At 44.0% G+C, this 13,626-nt stretch overlaps 1 protein-coding gene and 1 long non-coding RNA gene across 6 annotated transcripts in view; both read left to right on the forward strand.

Annotated features, from left to right (window-relative positions):
- The window catches only part of efr3a (EFR3 homolog A (S. cerevisiae)), a 92,553-nt gene that overhangs the window by 5,761 nt on the left and 73,166 nt on the right, over positions 1-13,626 (forward strand). For 2 of the 5 annotated variants that reach the window (XM_037082976.1, XM_037082974.1), the window contains one exon: positions 5,548-5,626. The exons of the other annotated variants lie outside the window; for them this stretch is intronic. The gene's annotated coding sequence lies outside the window, so the exon portion shown is untranslated. The remainder of the gene's footprint in view (positions 1-5,547; positions 5,627-13,626) is intronic. 5 annotated transcript variants of the gene reach the window in all.
- LOC119010704 lies at positions 5,863-6,207 on the forward strand. Its single transcript, XR_005072039.1, has 2 exons — positions 5,863-5,950; positions 6,026-6,207. It is a non-coding gene; the product is annotated as an uncharacterized LOC119010704 (long non-coding RNA).

Consider the following 13,626-nt stretch of genomic DNA (forward strand, 5'->3'; position numbering starts at 1 on the left):
TGGATGGATGGATGGATGGAGGGTGGATGGATGGATGGATGGATGGAGGATTGATGGAGGGTGGATGGATGGATGGATGGTGGATGGATGGAGGGTGGATGGATGGATGGAGGGTGGATGCCTGTTGGAAAATACCGCTCTAAATGTTTTCCTCACCCTGCAGAGAAATCTGCTCCCAGAGAAAATCTGCACACTGACAGAGGACACAGTCGACTTCATGTCTGTCCTGAAGCTACGTCTCAGATTCCCAGTGGGACACTCAGCCTGCACAACAGTATATCGGCAGTTACATTGACACTTTCTGGACCTTCTTTCACGGTTCTTACAGACTGTGACGGTTGGATCTGCAGCTGTAGCGCCGCATGATCACCCAGCATCTCTAGACACATTCACGCTGTGCTTTCAAGGCGGGACTCTTGCACGACACTCTGTCTCACCTCGTCGTCTGTGTGAAAGTCACAGATTTTCGCCGTGTCTTTGTTGCCTTCGGTTCATCAGCCGGTCCCATGGAAAAAAAAAGCAACATTCATCCCTATGAGTGAGAGCCAGGCAGAGTCTGCTATCTACTGACACTGATTATGTGACGTCATTTAGAACAAGAAGCGATGCGTGGAGGATCAGAATCTCATTCACACTCTGCGGATGCATGTTTAGATTCACAGGTGAAAAGATGTTAAAGGAAACACACATGATGATGCGTACTGTCACACCTCCTCGTTGCGTGATGATGTGTTATGTCTGTGTGAAATGGTCTTCTGTTTAAAGACGTCCAAGGAAATCAACAACAGCTCCTTTTAAAGGCTGTGTTTCCCCCTAACCCTCGATTCAGGCACACAAAGCTCCTGGTGAGGGTCAGAAAAAGATCCAGTTTTGGTTCTGTCACAACAATCATGGCTGGAGAACATCCAGTGGATTCATGCTCACTGAAACACTAACGCCATCAAAGTTTGCCACTTCTCCCCATCTCTGTAATGTAAATGCCGCAGTGTTCATATAAAATGCAGTTTGGTGAAACACTAAACATAAACACAGAAATATGTTTGATATTCTAAATTCATCCTGCTCCCTCGCTCCTGCCTGCCGGTGGAATGTGATCCCTCAGAGGTTTAGTTTTTATCCCACGTGTGTTGGAGGAGCTTTCCATTTGCAGTTGTGTGGTGAATGTGTCTAAATGGATGTGGACCACCTGCAGGGAGGATTTCTCTGTGTTCACGTCTTGCAGAACCAAGTCTCCCAGCATGCATCTGTGTCCCAGGTGGAACAGGAGTGTTTGGGACGCTGAAAGAATCAAAGTCAATCAAACCCAGCGGGCCGGCGTTGTTTTGATGCTCCGCCGGCTAATTGTGCGTGTGCAGCCGGTTCCTGTGCTCTTAGGACGGTTCCTCCCTCCGTCGCTGGCTGTGATTTGTATGCACAGTGGAAGACGGTTTGTTCTGCAAAGGAGGATTTGGCCTAAATATAACTTCAAAGGAGACGCGCCTCCCTCTGTTTCCTCCGCCGGTCGCATCTTTGCAGAGAGGGAAGCTTTTATCTTTGTTGTGCGACGCTCGGCTTACCGCTTTTTCTGCGCTCTTTGAAGGATTTTACAGTTTTCCTCAGGCGTGTTTTGTAGTCGGATGTTTGCTTGCGTCTCTGTCGACATCAGACAGACAGGTGTCGGTACAGAGATGTGGAGCAGCAGCAGCAGCATGGAGAAAATAACTGGTTTACTTCAGTCTGCGCTGTCCTGTTGTCTCACTAGTTAAAAACACTCCTCCATGTGCAGGCGACATCCAAGTGTTCACATGCAGATAATGTTGCAGTGATAAACAAAATGAACACTGTTTGGTGGGAATAGTTTCTCTAATATTGTAGTCGTGTCAGCAGAAAGCATTTCTGATAACAAAACACAGTGTGCTGAGACAGAAGTTGACAGAACAGGCTCATCACACGGTCCAGTCAGAACCTGTTCTGGAGATAATGATCGATTACAGATGTTCACATTTCCATTTTGCTGAGCAGTTAAAAGACGTCGTGCCCAGAGTGAAAACACATTTTCTCTTCAGACACGATGATATGCATATTTCTCAGAAGGTGGAAGAAGTTTATTTTCCAGTATTCTGTATTCAGTAGAAAACAGTTTCATCCTGCTAACCTCCCTCCCTATCCACCTATTCTCATGATAACTACAGCTCCCACAATGCCTTTCATCTCATTATCATGTGTTACATTTCTGTTCCTGCAGCTAAATGATCAGTTAGAGAAGCACTCAGCGTGGTATCACTCTGACTGTCCGGTCAGCCTCTCATGTCTCAGTGTTCAGGCGAGGCGACGCTGGCTGCAGCGTCCCTCCAGCTCTGATCTAAAAGTATTTCATGTCTTTTCATTCATCTGTGGCGAGAATGTCTGAACACGTACTGACCCGAGGTTTTGTCACCAGCAGCAGGGAGACCCTGAGCTTCTGTGGAAATGTTTAATATTGTATAACTGGCAAAATATGATACAGTTGAGGATTGAGAACGCCTGCAGCCACAGCGACAAACCTGCCAGGATGTCATCGTTAAAATGTTGGGCCTGTGATACAGCTGCAATGAGTTTTTGACAAAAATTGTTGGATGTATGAAAAAAAACTCTTTTCAGCACCTTTTTGATATGTAATGTTTTCCTACAATATTGTGCTGTCAGCCCTGATGGCTTCACCCATCTTGGACTGTTGCATCTGGATCTGTAAAGAGCGACAGATTGTTGGTTTCACCTCCTGACAAACCCGTCTTTAAACGATGGGGGTAATGTGGAACATGTTGTCGTGGCCTTTTTGCAGGTTGGAGTTAGAAAAGCTCAAGTAATATTCACTAAAAATAAAAATAAGTTCAGCAACAACAAAAGAGAAAAGCTGTCAGTGATTAAACCGTAAATGACAAAACACAGACGTTCAGTTTGTCACCAAGTTCAGGTTCTCAGATCTTTCCAGAGTGAATCCTCTCCCCAAACAAATCAAAAAGGGATCTCTGAAAAATAAAACAAACCAGCAGCTTCGACATAGATGTGAAAACATGAACTGAATATCTACAGAAGACATTTAAAGACGTCTCCTCCACTCCATAGTTTTGTTTTCTGGCACTTTTTGGACTAACAGATGATTTAAGAGCGTCACACAGTGTTTGGCTGAAGTGTGTCGGGTTGTTAATGAACTGGATGCTCACAGATCCAAATTTAAATTTCAAAATCCAAAAGATTTGATTGAGCAGTGTCTCTCAAAAACACTAAGTGGAAGTTGTTTTCCTTCAGTTTGCAAAAAAAAACAAGAAAGCGCCTTTTTTGGATTAAATAAAATTTGCCTTTCGATTGATTGTTGCGAGCAGCTCTAGCAGTAAAAGGTGCTGAGCTCTTAAACAGTGACAGAGCTCTTTAATACAGACCAACAAACACACCAGTGGTTTCAGGCCTGATCATGAGACTTTAATTAGTTTCAGTCGGCTAAAAATTACTGTTACTTGTAGAACGTTCACAGAATGAATTAAGTTTACAAACCGAGAAATTCTGTGGTCTTTTTTTCTTTTTTTGGTGGAACTCGAGTATCAATGTGAGTTTTTGTTTTCAGCTCGCACAGACTCTAAAATTAGTATCGGAGCTGTCTGAATAGCATGTGGCATGACGGTATCTGCTGCTGCCATCTGTGACAATAACACACACACACACACACACACACACACACACACACACACACACACACACACGCTGTGTTTGACTGTAACTGAAGATTTTTGGTTCATAATGGCCCTAAAGCCGTCTTATACACTCTGAGATTCAGATAAAATGGTCTTGCCTTCCAAACTGATTGTTCACAGCACTAAAACTTTGCTGTGTTTTTCCAGAAGCGACCTCCCTCTCTCCATCACTTTTGATGAATATCCTCAATTTTCATAATCTTATTTCCAAAAATATCCTCCCATTTCAAACTACTATCATCCTCAATTTCCAGAATTTCATCACTCGACAAAATGTCTCACTTATGCAAAAATGTCATCGCTCTAGAAATGTCACGCTTTATTCACATTTCCTCACTTTCCTAAAAGGTCTCACGCTTTTAGATTCCCTGCTTTACTCTTTTTTCTTTTTAATCAGGAATTTACTTTCAGAAAAAAATGACCTTGTTCCCAAAATGGCCCAGATTTTCTTTAAATGTTGTCCCAGATGTTCCAGATGTTTTTAAAAATGTCCTCATGCTCAAGGTTGGAATCCAGTCACGTACACACACTAGAAAAAAAACAAAATTTTCTCTGTTACACAACCGCACAGGCCCACACACACTTCTACAGACTACACACACACACACACACACACACACACACACACACACACACACACACACACACACACACACACACACACCTTTCAACAAATCTGCATAATTACATTCCAATCAGGATGATTAAAACACCTCCAACCACACACACACACACACACAGGCACATACAAACCCACACATTAGCATAATACACACTCATCATGTCATCTCTGCAGTCATCTGTGCATGTGCATGTGTGTGTGTGCAGGGTGTTTGGTACCGAGTGGGTTCTGAGTGTTTTAGCTGTTGGACTCTGCAGCGCTGCAGCTTCACCTGCAGCCTTCAGCAGATCTGCTGCTGCTGCTGCTGCTGCTGCTGCTGCTGCTGCCGCTGCCGGCGAGGGGAAACATAAACACTGCAAGGTCAGAGATGAGAGTCAGAGTGTGAGGGGGGGAGGGAGGGAGGGAGAGAGAGAGAGAGAGAGAGGGAGGAAACACAGAGAGAGAGAGAGAGAGAGAGAGAGAGAGAGACGGAGGCATCGAGGTCCACCTGGCAGGCCGTCCTCCACTTCGCCTCCACCAAGATGGATTCAGAGAACAACGAGTCGGGTAGGGGGCTGTTTTTTAATTTGTGACTCGCCAGACTTTGTGTGTGTGTGTGCACAGCCTGGCAGAACCCCACTGTGTGTGTGTGTGTGTGTGTGTGAGTGTGTGTGTGTGTGTGTGTGTGTGTGTGACAGTGACAGAGAAAGGGAGGCTAACAGAGTCCAGGTCTGTGTGTCGGTGAACAAGCCTGCACGGCGGCGGCCATTGATCTGCTCGGTGTCTGAACCGTCGAGCCCACTCATCCCCACCGGCCAATCAGCTGCCTGGTTGAGCTTTACAGACACACCTCAAGACCAATCGGTGCGACAGCACAGATTTCATGTCGTCGTAACAAGTGAGGGAGGGGATATGATGCTTGTGATTGATGATTTGTTGCTCTACTTATTGTTTTTATGAATCAAAGCTGGTGCTGATTCTCCTCAGCTGCTGCAGGTTCACGTGATTTCAGGTCCTGACAGTTTAAAATAAAGTCATGTTGTTTATATTCTGGATATACTGAATACAGCGTCTACTTTATGGATTTGTGTCTACAGGATGTATAATAACTGTTTATTTTTTATCAAATCAGCTCGGCTGAGCTTTTGTTGAAGTTTGGGCTTTGCGGGTACTGGTAGTCAGACAGCCGAGGTTCTGCTGTGTGGCTAAAGTCAGGATGTCATACTGTCTAATTCCCAGGTGGATCCAAGTGGACTCTCTACCAGCTTTGGATCAGGATGCATGAATGGACCGGTGTAAACCTCAGCCTACCTATAAAGTGAGGTGCTCATTATTGTTAATTCAGGAACTTAACAGTGATCACTTGCATCCTGATATTTAAAAAGTCTGTTCATGTTCATGTCTCTAAACATTCTCAGTAGACATTATTTAAAAAAGAGTCCTAGAAATATAACATAAACAGATATGATATGAATAGAAATATTGAGTTTTCTCTTTCTGTCCCGTCACAACGCTGCACTTTATGTTCTGGTTGGGTTTATCACAAAAACACTGCTTTTATCACCTCGACCGTGGATGGAGATCGTCCGGCCTCCCGTGAAAATTTGCCAGTTTGGTCGCCACAAGAACAGCCAGTAAACAGGTTTGTGGCTAACACCATCATCCCCTCCGGCTCATAATCACACAATGTGAACGTGATGACGCACTTTTTCAACAGACGTCAGACCTGTGACGTGTCTCTTGTGCAGAAACGTGAGCAGCCGGCCTCATGTGCTGGAGACCGAGCTGGCTGGCTTTAACTGAAGAGGCTCTGCTGACACCAGGAGCTGTCTCAGCCCTCAGTCGCTGGTGTAGCTGACAGAGATGTAGACATTTGTAAATAAAATGTTCCCCAGTAGACAGGTTGTGTCCACAGGTGAATCTGTGCATGAAGGGCTGCGCGGCTGCTCGGCCGTTTGGGCCGTTTGCGGTCGTCCTTGAGCCTCCGGCTGGCAGATGTTTGATTGGCGGCAGCGCTGCAGCACCAGAGGTCATCTGTTGTCTTTCATGCTCAATTAAGTCCCTCCCACCCACCCTGCCACCTCACTGCTACAAGCGCACACACATGTACTTGTGCACTTGTGCACTTGTGAGGACCCTCATTTAAATGCATGTGGAGCTAAACATGTAAACCAAACCCAGACTGTGACCTCACGCTCACCTCGTCTCTGAAAGGAGGAATTAAACCTCCAAACAGCCCTCTGGAGAAGTCAGGAGTCCAAAATGGTGCTCACTGTGAAGATTCAAACGAGTCCTCGCAAAGATAGAAGAGCAAACACATACACACACACACACACACACACACACATCCTGCTGTCAGAATCGCTGACTGTAAAATATACAGCGACCTACACACACGCGCACGCACTTTTACAAAACATACACAAATAAACATGACACAACAGCTGACTGAGCAGGAGGGCATCACACAAACACACACACACACACACACTCTGCTGCTGTAGCATGCAGTCATTCTGACACGCACACACGCACACACACACACACACACACACACACACACACACACACACACTCACTCACCTTTGTTCCTGCTGTCTCTTTACTTTTTACTTCAGACAGATTTTTATGTCAACAGTACCTGAATGACAGTATAACCTTGTGCTGCTATATTATTCATATTTTACATCACATTTAATTTTAATGTTTTAATGCAGCTTCTCTGTTTGAAGGGTCAGATAATCATGGGGTTGAATACCGTCTCAGCACCGTCCCAATGATGTCGACACCACTGAGAACTGATTCACGTTGAATCAGTTGAAGCCAGTTATTCAGAGCATCTTTAGAGTAACGTTACAGAGAGAGAAGTCAGCTGCAGCGAGCCCCGGTGACTCACACCAACGCTCACTGCAGGATTTGTGATTCACAGTACAAAACTGACCACAGCCTGTAAGCCAGGTCTGCTGCAGCAGATGCAGCTAACGTTAGCATGCCTGCAGCTAATGTTAGCATGCCTGCAGCTGATGTTAGCATGCCTGCAGCTAATGTTAGCATGCCTGCCAGCGCTGAACCCTCCTTCATGTACCTGTTAATGATCATCTCACGTGGATGTGCCTCTTGTCTTCCTGTGGTCCTGAACGACCAGCCGTCAACATCTGCATCCACATCTTGGTTTCAATAAAGAGCTTGTTGGAGACGTTGTTGTTAGTTTAGCATGTTTACCAGCATTGACCAAAGTTCCTCACCATCGTACTGAAACAGTATGTGAGGTTTTTGATATAAGACTAATTGGAAACCTGAAGTATGTGAGAGTTAGAACAGTTTCTCCAGCTGCTTCCAGGTTGTTGAACAGCTTCCTCTTATTTTACAACATGACTGTTATTTTTTAAAATGTTGGATCTGCGTTTTTGCTCGCTTCCTTCATGGTATGTGTTGATGAAGACACAGTGCATCCAGCTCTTGAGATAGCTCTCTGGGATCTTCAGTGGATGTCAGTTTTGTTTTTGGACCTGATCATCTTAAAGGAAAGTTGTTTGTCTGACAGTGTGTCGAGGTTAAATAAGGATTCTGTTTGTGATTTATGCATTTTTAATGGGAATATTAGCCTTGGTTTCAGTATAACAGTAAAAGTGAACCCTGGTAGCAGCCTCTCTTATCTCTGTGATGGTTTTTTGAATTGGCCCTTCTGTTTATCTCTCAGCACAGCTTGTACATTACTGAGATCATTCAGATTGGCTCAAAGAAAGATTTCGTGTTCATGTTCCCACCATTTGTTGGACTTTGACTTTGGCTCGATGACTCCAGTCGTGACCTAATTAAATGTTATTTTCGAAGACTTGCTTTGGGATGTTTTTGTCTTCTATTTTAACCTACCAGTCCTTCGTTAGTGTGTCCTCTCACTCGATCACAGATAATTAAAGTGCTCGTTGTGAAGTGTGAACTTCTCAATATATGAGAGCAAAAGTAGGCAGTAGAAATGTCATCTGTGGGTAAGAAGGACGAGCTGAAGGAGGGAAAATCAGCAGATTGGTCAGTGCAGATGGGATCAGAATGATCCTGTAGCTGAAGTTATAATTACAATGACCCCACTTTACATTTTAAACTGTCTAAATGAGGCTCATCGTTAAAATTACCTTCCTCCTTGACCTTTTACAGTGTGAACGCTTCTAAACCTCGTGTGCTTGTTGCCTCCGATCGTCGTCAAAAAGTCATCAAGTGTTTTTTAACTGAATCACTTTTACATCAGATTTCAAACGAGATATTTTGAGTGACGTCAGACAAAAGAGAGCGAGTCAAACAGACTCCAGATCAGCCCGCCTGCCACTTGTAGTTTAACGTTCCTTCTTTGGCCTGATTCAATCTGACCAGCCGGAAAATGAGATGTGATTTTTGTCAGCGTTGCCTCGAGCTTCCTCTTCCTTCCTCTTCCTTCTTCTTACTCCTTCTCTCCCAGTTCAGACATGTTGCTGACATTTACCGAACACCTCTTGGCGTTTACCTGACGATGAGCTTTTGGTTCTGTAGGTTTGTGATCAGGTGACCGAGGCAGAGTCACGTGATGTTTGAAGTGCTGCGATGAGCTCCCAGATTTCTTCCTCCAGATGAGCTCAGTCCAGACAGCCAGAGCCACAAATTACTTTAACGAGATGTGTGGGTGTTTTTTAATCTCAGCTTTTTAATTATGAATATTTTAAATCACAGACTCTCAGACGAGACGGTTTGAATCAATAACAGCTGACAGCTGCAGAGCTGCAGACACTATCACAGAGTTATAACAGGCCACGGATGAACTGACTGGTCTGTATAAGTGTGTGTGTGTGTGTGTGTGTGTGTGTGTGTGTGTCTGGTATTGCTTTGATTAGAAAGCTGATGATGTTGATAGATTGTGAGTGATCAGGTCTGCTGTTTGGCTCCTTGATCTGATTGGTGAAAGTGTACAACAAGAAGTGCTTCCTGATTGGTCGGACAAAATGAATGAAACATTCACATTTTATGATTTTTATGTATTGATTATTATTGAGTGATCAATTTGGTCTCATCGGTGTTGGTCTGTCTTAAAAAGTATGAAAGTTAAGACTAAATGAATTAGAATGAACATTTCCTCATAATAAATTTCATTCACATGTGAAAAATGTGCTTTTCTTAATATGTTAATCAAAAATAAACTATCAGGTGCGATCTGAACACAAGTGAATCACATACATTCATATTAATCAATCAGATTTTACGTGTCAAATTAAAAAGGCATAATTTTATTGGCTGTTTCTTTTAAATCAATTTCCAATGTTTCTCCTGCAGTCGGAGCAGAAACTCATCTGTGCTTAAAGAGGAATAAATAAAAGTAACATGGATGGATTTCAGATGAATCTACAGATTAAAGATAATTTTTTTTTTTAGAGGTTTAAGACCAAAACAAAACACGGATGACTCTGAGGTCAGGGCTCCTTATCATCTGATCTGAGCTCGTGTTACCTGCTCGGTGTCGCTGCAGCCTCTCAGGGAGGCTCGTAAAGAGCACCGACGTTCTCACTTTCCAAAATGAAACGGGGGGAAACTTGAGACGGCTGTTCTTCCAAGAATACTGAGTTCCTGGAGTCTCTTTCTCTGCTGCAGGACTAATTGATACGCCCGAGGCTGAAGTCCTAATGTGATCAGTTTAATTCAGTCTCTGGCAGATCGAGGAGATTTGATTGCTGATAGAGATTCATTCGGAGGAAGTCCCAGTTAATTGGATTTGCTCTCTGGGTTTAAAACACTCACAACTTGTTTTAAAAGGCTATTTTTGACTTCACCTCTCATAGACCTCACCGACGCTAAAACGTTTCTGTAAGTGAAGCTTGTGAATGTTACGTCGGGGAATGTGTAGTCGACACATTGCTGCTGTTCAATTTGTTTTTATAGAAAAATAACTTATGAAAGCAGTTTGTGTTGATGATAAAACAAAATCAGACAAACAAGGTGAAATGAGACTTCTTCAGTATCTCACAGCTGCTTCATGTATTTGTACAACTCCAGCACAAACGCACCTTATTAAACTTAATAAGATATTGATCAGCAATTGATAAAGCGTGGCAACATCCAGCAAAGCCATGATAAACAATCGTGCTCATTCCACTGAATATTGATCGCCGATTTTTATGATTTATGATGTTTAGTCTGCAGTGTGTAATGAGAGTGTGTTTCTGACCAGTTGTCGGGTGTTTGTTCACTTTTTGAATTGACTAAAATGAGGTTGAACCTGCAGATGTTGGAGAACAACCTGAATATACCCAACAGTAACTGATGTAGAACTTCACCAGACTCCCTTAAAAAAACACTCAATTTTGTGAGTTGTTGAGAGAAATTTTACCAACTGTAATATGTTCACAGTAAAGACGACTCGATTAACGATTATTCATTAACGTCCCCGCTCTGGTCAAAGTCAAACAACCTCGTGTAAATTTAACAAACAGCTGTTAGGAAGTAAACATCGGCCAGATTATGGCAGATTAAAGTCACATGACTGACTGCAGAGCTTCGGGCTCTGACCGGCTCTCTGCTCCATCATGCTCGGACCTGAAGGCGTCTCACCGCTCAGTGCAGCGACAGAACCTCCATAAATTGTATAGTAGGGTAATTACACGGTCCACTGCCTCGTTCTACTGCTGGACGCTGGCCATCACTCCTCTGCAGCTGCAGTCACGTGATGTCCGTCATCTGCCGTCCTGTCAGACTGCAGGAGACGTCCGTCTGTCCTCGCTCACATGTGTCACATCAGCTGCTGATGCGTCTCCACCAGAACACCAGAGTTTGTTTCTGATTCTGATCTGTGGAGCTTAATATTGATGCACGGCTCCAACCCAGTTATTAGTTTTTAGTTATTAATATTCACACTGACTCAGTGGAGCTTCAAATTTACCTGCTAATGCACCAGAAATTCAGAGGAATCGAGGCAGGATCTGATCCACTGCTACTGCTTATCACTGATAGCAACTTCCCTGTTCAAAGATCATTTTTACAGTCATGTCAGAACTCAGTTAAGCCTCTGCTAATGCTAACCCAACAATTGTTACTGTATTTGCACGAATGAGTGGAGCTCGTTGGGACACGCTGATGATGCTTTTCTATCTCCATCAGGGTAAAAATTGGAAACCTCAGAATCAAAACTGGATTCAGCCCAAATCCTGATCCATTCAGATGCTGATGATTCAGCTCAGATGAGTCATGAAGTTGTGGAAGAAGTTGAATAGTTTGAAACATAAAGTAAAACACACAACTGTCTCCAGAACAGTGGCAAGGAAACGGTACACAGCAGCAGCATCAGATCTGTGAAATGTTTCCCTGACTCCAGATCTGAGCTGGTCGATGTTTTCCGGCTCCTCTGTGACCATTTCACATCTCTGCTGCGTTTTTAAAAGTCTGTTTTGTGGAGTGAAGCAGCGTCACAGGAAACAATCTGAACTGTATTTTAAGACATTTTTCTTGTTTAACTTCCCCCCCTCAGTCGCCGCCGCGTCACTGCGCTCAGCAGATGTGTTTTTTCAGCACAAATAAACTCAAGTGGTGTTGCGTCAACAGCACCATATGCCCGTGAATGCTGTAGATCTCTTTCCCGCGGTGGCGTTTGGCAGTCTGCTCGCTGCCTCATTGAGACTTTGAGACTGTCTGTCAAAAGAGGAAGCAGCAGAAAATCTCCCCACTCACAGATCGGACTGATGAGGATCCTCAGTTTCCTGGCAGACCGGAGGATTATTTAACTTCTGTTGGCCTTTCAGCAACAAACTTACAATGTAGAGAAGTCTATTTATGCCTTTTTTAGAGTAGTTTGAAATAAAAGCCATGTTAGTTATGTGTGGTTTCACTTTGGCATAATGGTTTAAAAGCCATTTCAGGGCCTGAGCACTGCTCTGACTGTGACGGTGGTGTTAAAATAAATCCATCCCAAAATATCAGATTCTAACACTTGGGGATATTTCTGACGTTCACAACATTTTTCTTTAAAAATGACCCTATTCACTTATTTATCAGCCTGATCTGAGTGAGGAATCAGCTGCTAAAGTGATTAGGATTGAATTCCCGCTGTGCTTCCCGGACTGGACGGCGTCTCAGTTTTCCTGCTTTTACAGTAAAAAGTTTGTTCATCAGATCAGGCCGCTGCTTGTAGGAAACATGATTTTTATTGGTCGTATTTCATTCTCAGGTTCAGGATTCAAACGTAATCGAGTAGATCTGAACAGACGGAGGAGTCAGAGGAACCTGTGTGACGGTGATTCGTCTTTTTCTTTGATGGATACGTATCTCAGCACTGTGGGGGGAAGAAGGAAAGCAGGAGTTTGATCCCTCCATCGCTCAGCCTGAGCTCCCGGTGTGAGCCGACATGAAACTGATGGCAGATAGAAGACGGAAGTCGTCTCTTGATGTCTTGTGACTGTCATCAGTGAAGCAGCAGGTCCGTCACTGTTGACTTGGATCGTCCTGAACTCGTACACTGTCATATAAATGTTTTGAAATGCTGCAGAGAGGAGCGGCTTCGGTCCTGCTTGATCTCACGTCTGTGCAGGAGCAGTGAGCACACATGCAGTTCTCATTCATACGTAGCTCGAGTTGGAAGGTTAAACTTCCTTTTAGCTCTCAGACTGTCACGCTGCTCGTCTCAGTATTTCATCAGGAATAAAGAAGAAGTGAGACCGAGTTAGCACGCGTTGGCACGGACCTGGTTGAATGCTAATGTTAGCTCTTGTCTAGCTGCAATTAATATGTTATTTGACCTTGAAGATTTTCTACACACTTGTTTTTATCAGTTGAACAGTCAGGAAGCAGCGCCACCATGACATCATCACAGCGTCTGAGCTTCCTGCTCAGAGCGTGAAGTCAGAGGAAAATGGCTGCTGTGTGGATATGATGTGTGGCTGTAGATGTTCCTGTCTGAGTGCGTACAGAGACGTCACAGTGAAGTTTGTATCGCGGTCGCTCGCGTCTGTTGTGTTTGGAGAGAAGAGCTGAGTAACAGAGATCTCTCTGAGAATCCCCCTTCAGCTTCCAAGGCTAACACTCGAGAGCAGCTTCATTACCAGACTGACACCTCTCATCACACTCTGTCAGCCTGTGAAGTGACACACACACACACACACACACACACACACACACACACACTGAGCAGCTTCACAGTGAGTGTGTGAACTCTGTGTTTGTGCATTTTAGGCCACAATTAATGCATCCTCACAGAGCGGCCATCATTAATCAATTAGTTAATTAAGGCTCCCCGTCCTCATCTTTCTCTGTGACAGTAACCTGAGTGTCTTTGAGTTGTGGACGTGTGAGGACGTCGTCTTTAGCTGA

The sequence above is a fragment of the Acanthopagrus latus genome, chromosome 21, assembly GCF_904848185.1.
Source record: "Acanthopagrus latus isolate v.2019 chromosome 21, fAcaLat1.1, whole genome shotgun sequence".
Taxonomy (NCBI): domain Eukaryota; kingdom Metazoa; phylum Chordata; class Actinopteri; order Spariformes; family Sparidae; genus Acanthopagrus; species Acanthopagrus latus.